This window comes from Schistocerca serialis, chromosome 8 (assembly GCF_023864345.2).
Source record: "Schistocerca serialis cubense isolate TAMUIC-IGC-003099 chromosome 8, iqSchSeri2.2, whole genome shotgun sequence".
In the NCBI taxonomy this organism is placed as follows: Eukaryota; Metazoa; Arthropoda; class Insecta; order Orthoptera; family Acrididae; genus Schistocerca; species Schistocerca serialis.
The window spans coordinates 304,274,360-304,293,264 of NC_064645.1; the positions used below are offsets into that span (position 1 = coordinate 304,274,360).

Below are 18,905 nucleotides of genomic sequence, written 5' to 3' on the forward strand. Positions count from 1 at the left end.
GATTGTGGCGCTCACCTGCACGGCGCCAAACACGCATACGACCATCATTGGCACCAAGGCAGAAGCGACTCTCATCGCTGAAGACGACACGTCTCCATTCGTCCCTCCATTCACGCCTGTCGCGACACCACTGGAGGAGGGCTGCACGATGTTGGGGCGTGAGCGGAAGACGGCCTAACGGTGTGCGGGACCGTAGCCCAGCTTCATGGAGACGGTTGCGAATGGTCCTCGCCGATACCCCAGGAGCAACAGTGTCCCTAATTTGCTGGGAAGTGGCGGTGCGGTCCCCTACGGCACTGCGTAGGATCCTACGGTCTTGGCGTGCATCCGTGCGTCGCTGCGGTCCAGTCCCAGGTCGACGGGCACGTGCACCTTCCGCCGACCACTGGTAACAACATCGATGTACTGTGGAGACCTCACGCCCCACGTGTTGAGCAATTCGGCGGTACGTCCACCCGGCCTCCCGCATGCCCACTATACGCCCTCGCTCAAAGTCCGTCAACTGCACATACGGTTCACGTCCACGCTGTCGCGGCATGCTACCAGTGTTAAAGACTGCGATGGAGCTCCGTATGCCACGGCAAACTGGCTGACACTGACGGCGGCGGTGCACAAATGCTGCGCAGCTAGCGCCATTCGACGGCCAACACCGCGGTTCCTGGTGTGTCCGCTGTGCCGTGCGTGTGATCATTGCTTGTACAGCCCTCTCGCAGTGTCCGGAGCAAGTATGGTGGGTCTGACACACCGGTGTCAATGTGTTCTTTTTTCCATTTCCAGGAGTGTATTAGCTGTAGCGTCGTTGAGCTCCAACTGTGGAGAAACGAACCAGACAGATAGTTAATTGTCCTTGCGAGGACTGAGAGGGCATTTTAATATGCACGCTGCTCCAGCCATGTGCGTGCATATCGTCATATTCCAAGACTAGGGATGAGTACATGTTTTCTCGCTTAACGAGAAACATAGAGAGAGTTTCTGCTGGAAAAATCAGCAAAGGCTTAATTAGTTTTTATAGGAATTTCAGAGGACGAGAGCAGCCATGCAGACGACAGCTCATCGCAGCTAAGGAAGTACCATGAGCAGAAGCGTAAACTTGTTGTTTCAACAGCTTGCGTCCACTTTAAACTCGAGCTACCTTGGCTAATCTTTTGCTCAACTTGTCACAAAACTAACCATTCTCCGTAGACTTGATTGTCATCCTAAATAGTACCGAACTTTGAACCGGAATCATGACGTAGTTGTAAGAATAATTTTGTAAAGAAACTTCTAATTATAATTTACCATTGTTGTGTTTAGGGTTATTTCACTTTCTGAGGACGAGATGCGTTCGTTTGACAACTGTCGTAACATTGTCACATTGTAAACTGTGTAAATGCGTGTATTTCTGTGATAAGATTGCAACATTAAACCAAAAATATTTACAGCTTACACAGTTGTTGTTCTGACCTCCAAACCTTACAGTATATGTAAAGGGAAACTGAGTTGGGGGTCAAGGATTTTATTGAACTTGTGAAAAACCGTTCCTAAGCTTAAGTGAAGCGGGTCTGTGTTCCAAAACAGTGCTCGATGTGAGAATCAGTTTCTCCGCCTGCCTGCTTCATTCGCAGACGGGGCGGCAAGAATGATTGTCGGTGCGACATTGTGTAAGCCGTGTTGGGGTTTTTGGGGCTGGACAGTAAAACGTTCCTAAAACAAGAGCAAAAATGTTATTAATGAACTGAAGATGGTAGAAACTGTGAAAATAATAGCATAATAATTAGTTCGAAACAAGGTCTGTAGTTGGTTCTAGAGTTCTAGTCGTATGTAATAAAGCAAGTAATAAATAAACTTCGTGCTCGCACTAATTTTTATACTTTAATTGCATATCTCATTGCACGAAATATATCTGGATGGAGTAATTAATTCTTTATTCTTTTAAAAGCTTTCCGGGATTTTAAGTGTATTTTTACCAATGCAGTTTTACTAAAGCGTCGTGGAGTTAAAGCTTCTCCCCAAGTGATGTACTGTTTACGTTTACGGAAATATACAGCCAGACTTTTTTTAAAGCACATCATAATCGCCTTTGACTGTAAAATTATTTATTTATAATACCTAGTATTACAACTTCGGCCGTGTGGGAGTTATTAAGAGCAGTACTGTGAAGTGCAAAAACGGAGCGCATACACTTAAGGTGCGACAAAATAGTTAACGTTTGAGGGCGTTGCTGCAGCTTATATCCGATTCAGCATGACTCCGATGCGTTTACACCAGACGGTCAAAAAGTGTCTGAGAAGCTTGTAAGGATGCTGGGGAGGTTGTACTTAGAAATAACTGTTAAGAGCAAAATTCGATACGTTGCACCTTTTCCGAGTTATTTAGCATTGAAGCTCGCCAATCAGGTATTCGCGCGCCCAAATTCAAGCATTTGCAGGTGCTAAAATGCGGTAACGCACAGACATCTGTGGATCCGCGAGTTACCACTTGTTCAAATGCTCATTACCAGTTAAAATATTCCTTTTTCGGAGGCGATAACCAGAAGCTAGGTGAAGAAAAGCTATGTTTGTTCGGTTTGAAAAAAACAAACGAAGAACGCATTTGGCAACTCTCTCTCTCTGGCAGGCTGCTTGAATTTGCGCGCTGGACGACATGATTGGCTAACTGCAGTGCTAAATCACTCTGAAACGGAGCGACGTATCGAACTTTTTCAAAGAATTATTTATCAGCACGACGTACCCTGCGACACCCTAAAATACTTTTCAGACTGTTTGTTACCACCTACATAAGCACCGACATGTAAGCGAGGGGCTAGTGTGGGCTTGGAACAGAAACTTTTTGAACGCCCCTTATAGAATAGCACTCATGCCATGCAAGCGTCAGTTATGGAGTTAAAATAAAATACACATTCTGATTCTTGAGTTTCTCCCGACGTATTTGATAATCAAAATATCCACGGGTGTACTGCCGGTCTACAGTGTCCAACGGGCAAAATATTTTGGCGATCATACATGTCGCCATCATCAGGTGAACTGACTGACTGAGCTCCTGTGAACGTGCCGGTACGGAGATCCGTACGCTATGGCTGCTCAGAGGGAACTGGCTTCGGTCGCGGCGGCGGCCATTTAAATACCCTCCGCCCGCGGTGCGCTCCCTCCGCTGTCCGCGCCCCGCGCCACGGTCGCGCGGTGGAACAGATTGCGACGGCGCCTGAGATGACGTCGGTGTGATGGCTCTGTCCGCCGTGGTCGTCACAACTATACGTTTGCTCGATTTACTCTTGATTAACCCAATCTCTGGTTCCCAAGCCTTGCTAAGATTATAGCCACAGTCACGGTTTATGAGATCGTCATTGGTGCGAATTTCGATCGCCTCTCTAACAACGCTGTCCCAGTATCTCGACGTCTGTACCAGAATCCTCGTGCGTTCATACTCCATAGCGTGGTTTTCCGACAAACAATGTTCAGCGACCGCCGACTTGCTCGGATACATCAGTCGAGTGTGCCTCTGGTGTTCACGGCATCGACTCCCGACGGTACGCATCGTCTGACCAATATACGACTTGCCACATTGACACGGAATCTGGTACACGCCGGCCTTCCTCAAACCGAGGTCATCTTTGGCGCTCCCCACCAGTGCACGAGTTTTATTCTGAGGACAAAACACAGTTCCGATCCGGTGTTTCTTCAAAATACGGGCGATTTTCCCCGAGAGTGCGCCTGTATATGGAATAAACGCAGTGCCTAGCTCCTCCCTCGTGATTTCATCCGTCTCCACAGGTTGTGCTGTAGTGGTTGGGCGGAGAGCACGTTGAATCTGCACTCTGAGTACCCATTTTTTCGAAATACAGTTCTCAGATGTTCCAATTCCTGGGTTAGACTCTCTGCATCAGAGATAGTGCGCGCCCTATGTACTAGAGTTTTAAGTACCCCATTCCTCTGTGAAGGGTGGTGGCAGCTGTCTGCGTGCAAATACAGATCAGTGTGCGTTGTCTTCCGATACACCCCATGACCTAGGGTGCCGTCAGCCCTTCTCTTGACCAAGACATCAAGGAAAGGTAATTTACCCTCCGTTTCAGTCTCCACAGTGAACTTGATGTTGGGGTGTATGGAGTTTAGATGTATAAGAAAGTCAAGGAGTTTATCCATACCATGTTGCCGGATGACGAACGTGTCGTCCACGTAACGGAAAAAGCAAGTAGGTTCCCATTCGGAAAACCATTTGGGAACCAGCGATTGGGGTAATCAAGAGTAAATCGTACACACATATAGTTGTGACGACCACGGCGGACAGAGCCATCACACCGACGTCATCTCAGACGCCGTCGCAATCTGTTCCACCGCGCGACCGTGGCGCGGGGCGCGGACAGCGGAGGGAGCGCGCCGCGGGCGGAGGGTATTTAAATGGCCGCCGCCGCGACCGAAGCCAGTTCCCTCTGAGCAGTCACAGCGTACGGATCTCCGTACCGGCACGTTCACAGGCACTCAGTCCGTCAGTTCACCTGATGATGGTGACATGTATGATCGCCGAAATATTGTGCCCGTTGGACACTGTAGACCGGCAGTACACCCGTGGATATTTTAATTTAAAATACATATTACTCGCAATGTGCTCCGGCATATAACTGCCGTATGGATGACATGATGGGAGTGGCATTCGATACATGTACTCCATTTTTGCAGTACTCTACTGGATAATGGTCACACGGCCGAAACTGCAATAGTGGGTTTCATAAACAACCAATTTTACAGTCAAAGGTGACCCAGATGTACTTTAAAACATTTTGTAGGGTTCTGAACCCTAGCTGCAAGAACTTAATGAGCACGTCAAGAATTTTTTCCTTTATGGTAGGGAAGGGAGGAATGATAGTATGAACAAGCACCCTCCGCCGAGTGCCTCAAAGTACCGTGCCTAGCACAGACGTATACGTACATGTGGATACTTGGAGCGTCAATTACTGCCGGCAGCAGTACAATTGGGCGTCTCTTAAAGGTAACAGCCTTGCAGCTGCTGAACTCTTGCCAGAGATTCCGACAATGCTCCATTTGTTTTCGTTCCCCTGACAACGAACGACAAACCATGCGGTTGTCTTCGTCCTTGGACTGTAAGCTATGTGAAACAGTGATAGCCTCTTCTTTCGTGCCTTGTAGAGAGGCCTTCCAGCTGGTAGCCTATGCATTGTTTTGAATCTTTTATCTGCTGCACCGATATAATTATCCTACCAGTCCAAAGGCTAAGGCAAACTGCATCCAAGTGCACAATTTCTCTTGGCAGATGATGCAACTTCGATTTCACAAGACTGTGTCTTCTACATCAGCGGTTGTTAAACTGTGTTCCGCGTAACCGTGGAGGACCGCTTTTGTTCTCTCTCTTGCTTCCCATACTTATCTGGCACATAGATTGAGCGGTAATATGCAACTGTTCGTTGATGACGCTGTTGTAGACGAGAAAGTATCGTCGTTGAGTGACTGTAGAAGGACACAGGATGACTTAGTCAGGATTTCTATTTGGTGCGACGAATGGCAGCTTGCTCTAAGTGTAGAAAAATATAATAGGTGAATAGGAAAAACAATCCTGTAATGTTAAAATACTGTTTTAGTGACGGTGCTGCTTGAGACAGTGATATCGACTGAACATCTAGTCGTAACGTTACAAAGCGTTGTTAGTTGAAACGAGCACGTAGGACGGGCGAACGATCGACCGGTTTATTGGAAGAGTCTTAGGAAAGTGTAGCTCATCTACAAAGGAGACCGCGTGTAGGACTCTTGTGCGACCCATTCTTGAGTATTGTTGGAGTGTCTGGCATCCCCACCAGTTCCGATTGTAGAAAGACGTCGAAGCAATTGAGTAGCGTGCTGCTAGATTTCTTACCGGTAGGCTCGATCAACATGCGAGTGTGACGGAGATGCTTCGTGAACTAAAGTGCAAATCCCTGGTGGGAAGAGGATGTTCTTTTCACGAAACACTGTTAAAAAAATTTAGAGAACAGACATATGCAGCTGACCACAGCCTACGTTTTGCGTAAAGACCGTGAAGATAAGGTAAGAGAAATTAGAGCTCTTACAGAGACATATAGATGGGCATTTTTCCCTCTCTCCATCTGCGAGTGGAACAGAAAGGAAATGACTGTAGGGGACACATTGTACCCTCCGCCATACACCATACGATGGTTTCCGGAATAAGTATGTAGATGTAAATTGCCTAGCTGTGATTAAAGAGTATCTTTAAATTAAATGAAGTTCCTCCCCCCCCTCCCCCCGCCTCTGCCACCCCCTCCCCCCCCCCCCCCCCCACCCGGCCACACACATACAAACATAGAAAAATACACTGCTCTTCCACAGCTAGTCTCACCGAGGAGTACCGTATTAAGGGCCTCATGAGAATTGAGAGGACAGAGTATGCAGCAATGAAACCAGTCGTGCGAAAACTGCTCACATGATCGCGTAGCGGCATCGAGGGGTACGAACTGAGAGCAACTTCATAATTGGTCCTTGTGTAGGTACATGGTGAAAGACCCCCGGATATGGTAAAATTTAAAAAAATATTGAAAAAGAAAAAATGATGAAGCAAAGACCGACCGTAAGCGTCGACAAAGCCATTAATTATGAATTCGCAGTAAGGCGCAGACAAATAAACATAAAACATCATTCCCTTTTCTTTGTGCGTGATTTTGTTTCACCCTCTCATATGTAGAAGGATGGTTAAGATGTATTGCTCTAAGTCTGACCTGCTACGAGTGTTTCGTATTATATGTGATTATGGATAAGAGAAGACTTAACAATAGTATTAAGTATTTTTATTGAAGTGAAGTGGAGCCAAATTGGGAGGGTTCCCTTAATCTTGAGAGGCACTGGTGTCCTTGGAGTCGGCTGCCTGCATCTACAATTGAAATGTAAGGGAGGAAGTCCATGGTCTCATTTGGTAAGATTAATAGAAGTATAAGAGCCCATACAGGGAGCGACAGGCTATTTACAATTTGTATAGAAACCAGATGGAAGTTATAAGAGTCGAGGGACATGAAAGGGGAGCCGTGGTTGGGAAGGGAGTGAGACAGGGTTGTAGCCTATCCCCGATGTTATTCAATCTCTATATTGAGCAAGCAGTAAAGGAAACAAAAGAAAAATTCAGACTAGGAATTAAAATCCATGGAGAAGAAATAAAATCTTTGAGGTTCACCGATGACATTGTAATTCTATCAGAGACAGCACAGGGCTTGGAAGAGCAGTTGAACGGAATGGACAGTGTCTTGAAAGGACGATATAAGATGAACATCAACAAAAGCAAAACGAAGATAATGGAATGTAGTCGAATTAAGTTGGGTGTTGCTGAGGGAATTAGATTAGGAAATGAGACACTTAAAGTAGTAAAGGAGTTTTGCTATTTGGGGAGCAAAATAACTGATGATGGTCGAAGTAGAGAGGATATAAAATGTAGACTGGCAATGGCAAGGAAAGTGTATCTGAAGGAGAGAAATTTGTTAACATCGAGTATAGATTTAAGTGTCAGAAAGTTTTTTCTGAAACTATTTGTATGGAGTGTAGCCATGTATGGAAGTGAAACATGGATGATAAATAGTTTGGACAAGAATAGAATATAAGCTTTCGAAATGTGGTGCTGCAGAAGAATGCTGAAGATAAGATGAGTAGATCACATAACTAATGAGGAAGTATTGAATAGAATTGTGGAGAAGAGGAGTTTGTGGCACAACTTGACTAGAAGGAGGGATCGGTTGGTAGGACATGTTCTGAGGCGTCAAAGGATCACCAATTTAGTATTGGAGGGCAGCGTGGAGGGTAAAAATCGTAGAGGGAGACCTAGAGATGAATACACTAATATGATTCAGAAGGATGTAGGTTGCAGATGGTACTGGGAGATGAAGAAGCTTGCACAGGGTAGAGTAGCATGGAGAGCTGTATCAAACCAGTCTCAGGACTGAAGACCACAACAACAACAAGAGCCTTCGGAAGACGAATAATATAATTAATATATATATATATATACTGATGGACATACACACACAATAAAGGAAGAAAGAAGCGACGAAAGGCAAAATTAATGAAGAATAACTCAATTTCGTACACGCAGAACATTTACTAATAATTCAATTGTACTATCCTTCATTTTTTCCATTTTAATTATATCGTCATTTTATTATTATTCTTATACATCCTTTAACAACGAGACACTGGTAGCTCTTTAGCTTAGACCTTCATATTTGTTCACTGAGCACCTCCTTCACCATCTGGCTCACATTATCAACTCAATCTAAGGCGGTTCCTTCAGCAATCCCTCCTGGCTGTTGGCTTGTACAGACGCTGAGCAAGCATCTCCCACAGTTGGCAAGGCGCAGCCATATAGTGTCAAAAGCAAAGGACACGCCTTGTACATTCTATCCTCGGGGCATCCCTTCGCCTAACGGGTACAAGTGGTGCTGTTTTTCTGTCATCAAGATTTTCGAGGCAGCTTTACTGCACTTATTTGCAGCATTACTGTGAATTTAAATAAATTGGCTATCGATGTCGCATTTAATGGGAAGGAGGTAGAAGGGAGGACAGTTTAGTGAGGTGACTAACTGTTTTTGCAGTTTACGATTATAATGTTTAAACGGCTGACTGAAGGTTGGTACTCCCAAGATAAGCCACTTTTAATTAATTATTTCATAGGAAAAGATACGTCACGCGATACCCATTCATTCCTCTAATTGGCAATATTCTATTAAATTATTTACTTTACGATTTTTAATCAGAGTAGGGCAGCTGCAGTCTCTCGCACCCGTTTTAGAAACCAATCGTTGCAAGGTCGCGCAAATTCCCAGTGGTTTGTAGGCGCGTAGATAGCGCCCAATAGCGTCCAGATGTGTTCGATTCACTTCAAATCGGGCGAATTTGGTGCTCAATAAACCAATAAGTGTTCACTATCACGCGCCTAAAACCACTGTAGGGCGATTCTGGCCTTGTGACACAGACAGTTATCCTGCTGGAAGATGCCATTTCCAGCAGGGAAGACATCAACCATGAGAGGAGTACGCGAAAGAACTTGCCCCCCTCCTAACAGCCGTGTACCGCAAGCCTCTAGAGGAACGGAAGGTTTCAAATGATTGGAAAAGAGCACAGGTAGTCCCAGTCTTCAAGAAGGGTCGTCGAGCAGATGCACAAAACCATAGACCAATATCTCTGACATCGATCTGTTATAGAATTTTAGAACATGTTTTTTGCTCGCTTATGATGCCATTTCGGGAAACCCAGAATCTACTCTGTAGGAATCAACATGTCGACTCACCTCGGAAGATGTTCTCCGTAGTTGAGAACGAAACGTCAGGGAGAAGAAGTTCTACAGATCGACCACGGCAACTTAGCCCGGAAGAGTTTACTGATAATCAACATGGATTCCGGAAACAGCGATCGTGTGAGACCCAACTCGCTTTATTTGTACCTGAGACCCAGAAAAAATTAGATAGGGCCTACAGGCTCCCAGGTAGATGCCATTTTCCTTGACTTCCGGAAGGCGTTCGATACAGTTCCGCACTGTTGCCTGATAAACAAAGTAAGAGCCTACGGAATGTCAGACCAGCTGTGTGGATGGATTAAAGAGTTTTTAGCAAACAGAACACAGCATGTTGTTCTCAATGGAGAGACGTCTACAGACGTTAAAGTAACCTCTGGCGTGCCATAGGGGTGTGTTATGGGACCATTGTTTTTTACAATATATATAAATGACCTAGTAGATAGTGTCTGAAGTTCCATGCGGCTTTTCGCGGATGATGCTGTAGTATACAGAGAAGTTGCAGCATTAGAAAATTGCAGTAAAATGCAGGAAGATCTGCAGCGGATATGCACTTGGTGCAGGGAGTGGCAACTAGCCCTTAACATAGACAAATGTAATGTATTGCGAATACATAGAAAGAAGGATCATTTACTGTATGATTATATGATAGAGGAACAAAAACTGGTAGCAGTTACTTCTGTAAAATATCTGGGAGTATGCACACGGAACGATTTGAAGTGGAATGATCATATAAAATTAATTGTTGGTAAGGCGGGTGCCAGGTTGAGATTCATTGGGAGATTCCTTAGAAAATGTAGTCCATCAACAAAGGAGGTGGCTTGCAAAACACTCGTTCGACCTATACTTGAGTATTGCTCATCAGTGTGGCATCCGTACCAGGTCGGGTTGACGGAGGAGATAGAGAAAATCCAAAGAAGAGCGGCGCGTTTCGTCACAGGGTTATTTGGTAAGCGTGATAGCGTTGCGGAGATGTTTAGCAAACTTAAATGACACACTCTGCAAGAGAGGCGCTCTGCATCGCGGTGTAGCTTGCTCTCCAGGTTCCGAGAGGGTGTGTTTCTGGATGAGGTATCGAATATATTGCTTCCCCCTACTTATACCTCCCGAGGAGATCACGAATGTAAAATTAGAGAGATTCGAGCGCGCACGGAGGCTTTCCGACAGTCGTTCTTCCCGCGAACCAAACGCGACTGGAACAGGAAAGGGAGCTAATGACGGTGGCACGTAAAGTGCCCTCCGCCACACACCGTTGGGTGGCTTGCGGAGTATAAATGTAGATGTAGATGGCCCGGAAGTGTTTACCTAGTTCATAGCTGTCATTGCTCACCGATTACCACCATAGCCTCCCTCCCCCCGCTCCCAAAAACAGCAGATGACTGTCCCCCGTAGGATAACATGGCTCCCGCAGTCCTGCATCCATGGCGTGGAGCAAGTTTCGAGCAACTGTTAGCCTACATGACGGTACACCCGAACACGACCATTGATCTGGTGTGACAAGAAACGCGATTCAGCTGACTAGATGACAAGTTTCCATTGATCCACGGCCCAATCTCGACGATGCAATAATAACTGACGATGTTTCTGGCTCAACGTGGGAACACGTAGTAATTGTCAGCTTTAAAGAGCGGGCAAGCCTGCGACGTCCACGTTCTGTTATGAGGCGTGGACGTCCAACAAATCCTCACATTCTTGTGTATTAACCGCCCTTGAACCAGTTTCCATCGACATCACGGCAGTAGAACGGGACAGCCGACCATCTCCGCCATTTCCGAGCTGCTCGTTAACAGACGCCGGCCATGACAATCTTATGTCAGCGGATTTCCCCACATGCGGCTCGTATCGCCATCAGGATGATTCCCCATTCGCCTCTGCTCCCCTTGTACGGGGCGAATCACCTAAAACTTGCACCGCAAATATTACGGAAATGGAAAGCGCTGTTGACGTGTGCTTTTCACAGAATGGATTTGTAGTCAGGGGCTCATATTGTTACCCAATAAACAGATTGTAGTAACACTTATAACGTATATTTTTTGTGCAAACATGGAATAACGCCTACTAATATTAGCAGACTATAGACGGGAGGTCATCCAGTAAAACAGAAATAATATTCGGCGTTCCCCAAGGAAGTGTTATAGACCTTCTATTGTCCCTGATCTATATTAACGACATAGGAGACAATCTCAGTATCCGTCTTAGATTGTTTGCAGATGATGCTGTCTTGTAAAGTCATCAGATGACCAAAACGAATTGCAAAATGATTTAGATAAGATATCTGTGTGGTGCGACAAGTGGCAATTGACCCTGAATAAAGAAACGTACTAAAATAAATCCGCTAAATTTCGATTACGCGATAAGTCACCCAAATCTGAAGACTGTAAATTCAACTAAACACTGAGGGATTACAATTACAAATACCCTAAATTGGAACGATCAGACAGAAAATCTTGTGGGTAGAGCCAACCAAAGATTGCGATTCATTGACAGAACACTTAGAAGGTGCAACAGGTCTACTAAAGAGACTGCTTACACCACGCTTGTCCGCCGTATTCTGGAGTATTGCTGTGCGGTGTGGGATCCGCATCAGATGGGACTGACGGATGACACCGAAAAAGTACAAAGAAGGGCAGCTCGTTTTGTATTATCGCGAAATAGGGGAGATAGTGCCACACACATGATACGTGCATTGGAGTGCCAATCATTAAAACAAAGGCGTTTTTCGTTGCAACGGGATCTTCTCATGAAATTTCAATCACCAATTTTCTCCTCCGATTGCGAAAACATTCTGTTGCCACCTACCTACATAGGGAGAAATGATCATCACAATAAAATAAGAGAAATCAGGGCTCGCACAGAAAAATTTAAGTGCTCGTTTTTCCCGCACACCGTTCGAGAGTGGAACGGTAGAGAGACAGCTTGAAGGTGGTTCATTGAACCCTCTGCCAGGCACTTTATTGTGAATAGCAGAGTAATCACGTAGATGTAGATATAGATTAAAAGTAGGATAAATTAGCACGTTAGTGTTTTCTGTTGCCGGATTCTAGTCCAAATCGTTTATGAGATATCATATTTTGAAAAGTTCCCACACGGACACTAGCGCAATACTTGTGGTAGCACACAATAAAGCGGATACATAAGTTATGTGGATTCTGATCAGTAACTAGACAACTGACTGTCACAGGTTGTCTTCAAAATGATCACCGGCAGCGGCAATTCACGCTTCCAGTCTGGTGTGGAACAACTGCTGTACACGTGCTAGCGTTTCAACGGAGATGTCAGAGCAGGCTACAGTAATACGTTGTTGTATATCATCGGGTGTAGTTGGTATATCCTTGTAGACAGCGACCCAGCTTTTCCCACAGATAAAAGTCTACAGGCGTCAAATCCGGAGAACGGACCGGCCAAGGTACAGGTCCTCGGCGTCCAATCGCACGATTTGGAAACAATTCGTGAAGACACGCTGTAGTACTTCGTGCACAATGAGCTGGGCAGCTATAATGCTGGTACCACAGGTTCCTCCCAGTCTGCAGCGGAACGTCTTCTAGCGTCCGTGGAAGATGGTGTCTTAGGAGATTGCGATACTTGTGCTCGTTCAGTGTTCCGTCTATGAAAGCCGGGCGTGTGAGCTGATGGTTCACACAAAACGGTTATATTCACTGCACGCTGACGTTCTACCTGACGAGGTCAACGAGGATTGTCCACAGACCAACAGTCCATGTTTCTGCGGTTTACCTGACCGTTATAGGTAAATGGAGCTTCATCACTAAACAAGATACATGATACATCTGGAGTATCCTGTCGTAATGTCTATGTGCAGAAGCTAACACGATTGTCATAATCGTTTCCAAACAGTGCTTGATGATGAGAGATATGGATGGAAGCTAATTCGATGGAGAATGCGTAGGGCACTTGCCTGACTCATGCCACTTCCTCGTGTGATGGTGTGGAAGCTAATATGCGGATCAACTGCATCAAGAACATTAGTTTCCCCAGCTTCTATCGTCACTTCTTTCCTTCTGTAACGCCGTCTAGGTGTTACACTACCACTTTCGCGTAACTGATTGATAGACAATTGCCAAGGTGGTTAACGTCTACTGGAATATCTTGCCGCATACACTGTACAAGAATGAACTGCATTCTTCCGAAACTCTGTATACACCATGGGCATGTCGGCTTTTTCTGTATTTCTAAATCCCATCTCCACTCATGGCCTATTGCTTGGGCCGTCACACAATGGCTAGCAAGTCGCAATGCTCTCAAGGAACAGACAATCGTGCTGTAAGCAAACAATATCGTACCTATCGACTAAGCAGGTTGAATGGCACAAACAAGAGTCCCTGTGGACTCCACTAGAATCTTGCGACAATCACCACTGAAATTCTAATTTATCCTACCTTTGGGCATTCTTCGATTTAAAAAAATAATTTATCCTACCTTTAGTTTTTTACTATTAGTGGGCATTCTTCCATTTAATACAATTGTAAGTTTGCACAAGAAATACACTTTCTAAGCACTACTGCAATCTGTTTATTGGATAACAATACGAGCCCCTGACTATCAATTCATTCTGTGAAAGCCGGCCATCAATAGCGATTTACATTTCCGTAATATTTGCGGTGCAAAACTTAGGTGATTCACATGTCCGAAAGAACAGACACCATATCCATTTAAGTGTATAGTTCTGGCAATACCGGCCATGACCTCCTTCTTCTGTGCGGATGCACACATATTCCCCGAACTGTTACGGGGCTTAGTAAGAATGTCTTCCACAAGTAATGAGTGTGTTGGGGTGGGACACTACGAATGTAGTGGACATACAATGTGAGAATGTGGGTCTCGCGTGAGGCGTGCGCGAGATAGTCCCTGCAGTCGCACTATCCTCTGTGCCGTCGGTGGCTCAGATGGATGCTGGCACGGTAGCTCAGCGTGTTCGGTCAGCCTCTGTAATAAAAAGAAATGAGTAAAGGAATCCACGATCAACTTGAAAGGATGTCATGTGACGTCCGCCCAGGCCAAACGCAACGAACAATACCAAACAAAATGAAGAGAAAAAAAAGATGCAGAGAGAGTCTGCTATGTGAACATGAGATCCCGGGTTCGAGTCCCGGTCGGGGCACACATTTTCACATGTCCCCGTTGATATATATCAACGCCCGTCAGCAGCTGAAGGTATTAATATAATTCCAATTTAGTGATCATAATGTTTTTACTTAACATTTTGTGTCAAAATGTGAAGACGATTATGCAGTTTTATTTGTTCGCTCGACATCTTGGCCTTTGACGCGCATATAACAGATGTATAATATCATTACCCGCGGTCCAGTCACATCAATGTGACCATCGTGTATGTTCGATGTTAAAGAGCAATAATCATTCACAGACGGCAGATAGTAGCAGTAACAGTGGAGGGTACACAGTGCGTCTATCCTAACAGTAGTCAGGTATATTTTCTTTGGTGTTTCAGCAGATAATGTGATATTTAGTTTTCGCATTGCGCAGGTGGAGTCAATCCAGATATACACTACTGGCCATTAAAATTGCTACACCGCGAAGATGACGTGCTACAGACGCGATATTTAACCGACAGGAAGAAGATGCTGTGATATGCAAATGATTAGCTTTTCAGAGCATTCACACAAGTTTGGCGCCAGTGGCGACACCTACAACGTGCTGACATGAGGAAAGCTTCCAACCGATATATCATACACAAACAGCAGTTGACCGGTGTTGCCTGGTTAAACGTTATTGTGATGCCTCGTGTAAGGAGGAGAAATGCGTACCATCACGTTTCCGACTTTGATAAAGGTCAGATTCTAGCCTATGGCGATTGCGGTTTATCGTATCGCGACATTGCTGCTCGCGTTGATCGAGATCCAGTGACTGTTAGCAGAATAAGGAATCGGTGGGTTCAGGAGGGAAATACGGAACGCTCTGCTGGATCCCAACGGCCTCGTATCACTAGCAGTCGAGATGACAGGCATCTTATCCGCATGGCTGTAACGGATCGTGCAGCTACGTCTCGATCCCTGAGTCAACAGATGGGGACGTTTGCAAGACAATAACCATATGCACGAACAGTTCGACGACGTTTGCAGCAGCATGGACTGTCAGCTCGGAGACCATGGCGTGATGGTATGGGGTGCCATTGGTTACACGTCTCGGTCACCTCTTGTTCGCATTGATGGCACTTTGAACAGTGGACGTTACATTTCAGATGTGTTACGGCTCGTGGCTCTACCCTTCATTCGATCCCTGCAAAACCCTACATTTCATTAGGATAATGCACGACTGCATGTTGCAGGTCCTGTACAGGCCTTTCTGGATACAGAAAATGTTCGACTGCTGCCCTGGTCAGCACATTCTCCAGATCTCTCACCAATTGAAAACGTCTGGTCGATGGTGGCCGAGCAACTGGCTCGTCACAATACGCCAGTCAGTACTCTTGTTGAACTGTGGTATCGTGTTCAAGCTGCATGGACAGCTGTACCTGTACACGCCATCCAAGCTCTGTTTGACTCAACGCCCAGGCGTATCAAGGCCATTATTACGGCCAGAGGTGGTTGTTGTGGGTACTGTTTTCTCAGGATCTATGCACCGAAATTGCGTGAAAACGTAATTACATGTCAGTTCTAGTATAATATATTTGTCCAATGAATACCCGTTTATCATCCGCATTTTTTCTTGGTGTAGGAATTTTAATGGCCAGTAGTGTAAACAGTACTGCTCATGGCGCTTCTCGTGCGACGCCCATTTTCGACAGAAATAGTGTGTTTGTTTCTCGTTACAAACAAAATGATTTTTAAATTGGAAGTTCACGTGTCCATTCGAAGAGCCGTTTCAGATTAATGCTATATTTAATTTATCGATATAACAGGGACAATAAAACCCGAAGAACAATCAGTACTCCAGTAGCGACAGCACTGCCCTGGCCCAAGCTGACTGCTGCCGCCAAGCATGAAGCGCTACTGAGTCGCTGATGGAAATGTCGTGTGGCTAGGGCCTCCCGTCGGGTGGACCTATCGCCTGGCGCAAGTCTTTCGAGTGTACACCGCTTCGGCGCCTTGCTTGTCGGTGGGGATGAGATGATGATAGTAGAGACAACACAACATCCAGTCCCTGAACGGAGAAAATCTCCGACCCAGCAGGGAATCGAACCCGGGAAGCCGAGTTCGAAATGGTTCAAATGGCTCTGAGCACTATGGGACTTAAGCATCTGAGGTCATCAGTTCCTTAGAACTTAGAACTACTTAAACCTAACTAACCTAAGAACATCACATACATCCATGCCCGAGGCGGGATTCGAACCTGCGACCGTAGCGGTCGCGCGGTTCCTGACTGTAGCGCCTAGAACCGCTCAGCCATCCAGACCGGCGAAAGCAGTTATGGAAGAGTTATACGTGGAGACGAGAATTCCTCGTCTTACAAGCAGACAAGGGCACAGAGGAAACTGCGATCATAAAGATGATGCTATGACATATTGGAAAAGAACTGTTTTTATTCCAACACTGGACCATGTTAGGACTGACGTGAGAGAACGCTTCGCTGAAGAAAATATTTATCATTTAAAATTCAGCGTACTTTTCCCCTCACAACTACTGAAACATGAGGATAATGATCTGACACCTAAATTGAATCAGTGCTTAACTGAACTACCGTTCTTTGAACTAGTGTGTAGATCGGTCGGCAGAGAGAGGAAGCTGCATTCGAGTTTCAGCTGGGAGTCTGGATAGCGCTAGTCGCACACCGTACGTTAAGATAGCTGGATAGCATAGTGGTAATTATAGAAGCCTCATAGTCCGGAAAAGCACGATTCACTTTCCCGCTCTACCATACAGATTTGGGTTTCTCGCATTTTCTTGAAATTTGTCAGCTTTCTGTATCACCCTCGTCCTATCCGAGCTTATGACACGGTGGCCTTGACATCAGTTTCTAGCTTACTTTCTGGTGTAAATTCCGATTGCTACATAAATCCATAGCAGAGAGTGTCTATCAGAATATTGAAGTACTGCGCTGCACATATTAGCCCTGTATTTAGCCATATTTGTAATTTTTCCTTTGGGAATGGTCAGTTTGCTGAACGACTCAAGTCCTCAGTAGTAAAACCACTTTATAAAAAGGGAGAAAGGGATAATGCAGATAATTTTAGACCTATTTCTATACCATCAGTGTTTGCAAAAGTTATTGAAAAGGCTGTGTATGTAAGGTTAATTGATCATTTTATATCACACGATTTGCAATCCAATGTACAGTTCGGCTTTAGAAGTCGCTTAACAACTGGAAATGCTACATTCTCTTTTCTCTTTGAGCTGCTGGATGGGCTAAACAAAAGGTTTCGAACGCTTGGCATATTTTTTGATTTAAATAAGGCATTTGATTGTGTTGATCACAAAATATTGCTCCAGAAGTTGGACCATTACGGAACACGGGGAGTATCTCACAATTGGTTCACCTCTTACTTTAGCAACAGGCAGCAAAAGGTCATTATTCACAACGTTGATAAAGGCTGTGATGTGAGGTATGATTGGGGTACTGTCAAGTGGGGGGTGCCCTAGGGATCAGTGTTGGGGCCATTCCTGTTCCTTATTTATATAAATAATATGCCCTCTAGTATTACGGGCAACTCTAAAATATTTCTGTTTTTGCTGATGACACTAGCTTGGTAGTAAAGGATGTTGTGTGCAACATTGGCTCAGTTTCAAATGGTGCAGTACATGACCTCTGTTCATGGCTTGTAGAAAATAAACTAGCGCTAAATCACAGTAAGACTCAGTTTTTACAGTTTCTAACACACAATTCAACAAAACCTGACGTTTTGATTTCACAGAACGGGCATATGATTAGTGAAACTGAACAGTTCAAATTTCTAGGTGTTCAGATAGATAGCAAGCTTTCGTGGAAAGCCCATGATCAGTATCTTGTTCAAAGACTTAATACTGCCATTGCTACTATTCGAACGGTATCAGAAGTGAGTGATCGTTCGACACGAAAATTAGTCTACTTCGCTTATTTACATTCGCTTATGTCGTGTGGTATTATGTTTTGGGGTAACTCTTCCCATTCTAAAAGGATATTTTTGGCTCAGAAACGAGTGGTTCGGGCAATAAGTGGTGTGAGTTCACGAGCCTCTTGTCGACCTCTGTTCACGAGTCTGGGTATTTTGACATTGGCCTCTCAATACGTTTATTGCTTATTGTCGTTTCTTGTTACCAATATTAGTTTATTCCCAAGAATAAGCAGCTTTCAGTCGGTTAATACTCGGCAGAAATCAAACCTGCATTTGGATCGGTCTTCCTTAACTCTTGTGCGAAAAGGTGTGCAGTATACTGCTGCACCCATTTTCAATAAGCTGCCACTCGAATTCAAAAATCTTAGCAGTAATCCACGCGCTTTCAAATCGAAACTGAAGAGTTTCCTCATGGGTCACTCCTTCTATTCTGTCGAGGAGTTGCTTGAATAATTAAGCTGATTCTTATTGTATTGCTGATAGCGTTTGCTTAAACTTATGGACTGACTTTTTTCCGGTTCATCAACATTTAACTGTTATTACTTTTATGTTGTAATTTCATGTACTAACACGTTCCATGACCTCGGAGATTTGCTCCTCAGTTTGGTCCTACGGAACTTGCCGTGAAAATAAAATAATATAAAGATAT

The 18,905-nt window shown here is 44.9% G+C and overlaps 1 protein-coding gene across 1 annotated transcript in view; it reads right to left on the minus strand.

Annotated features, from left to right (window-relative positions):
- LOC126416661 (acylphosphatase-2) overlaps positions 1–18,905 on the minus strand; it is a 156,342-nt gene that overhangs the window by 137,104 nt on the left and 333 nt on the right. The gene's annotated exons all lie outside the window — the stretch shown is intronic.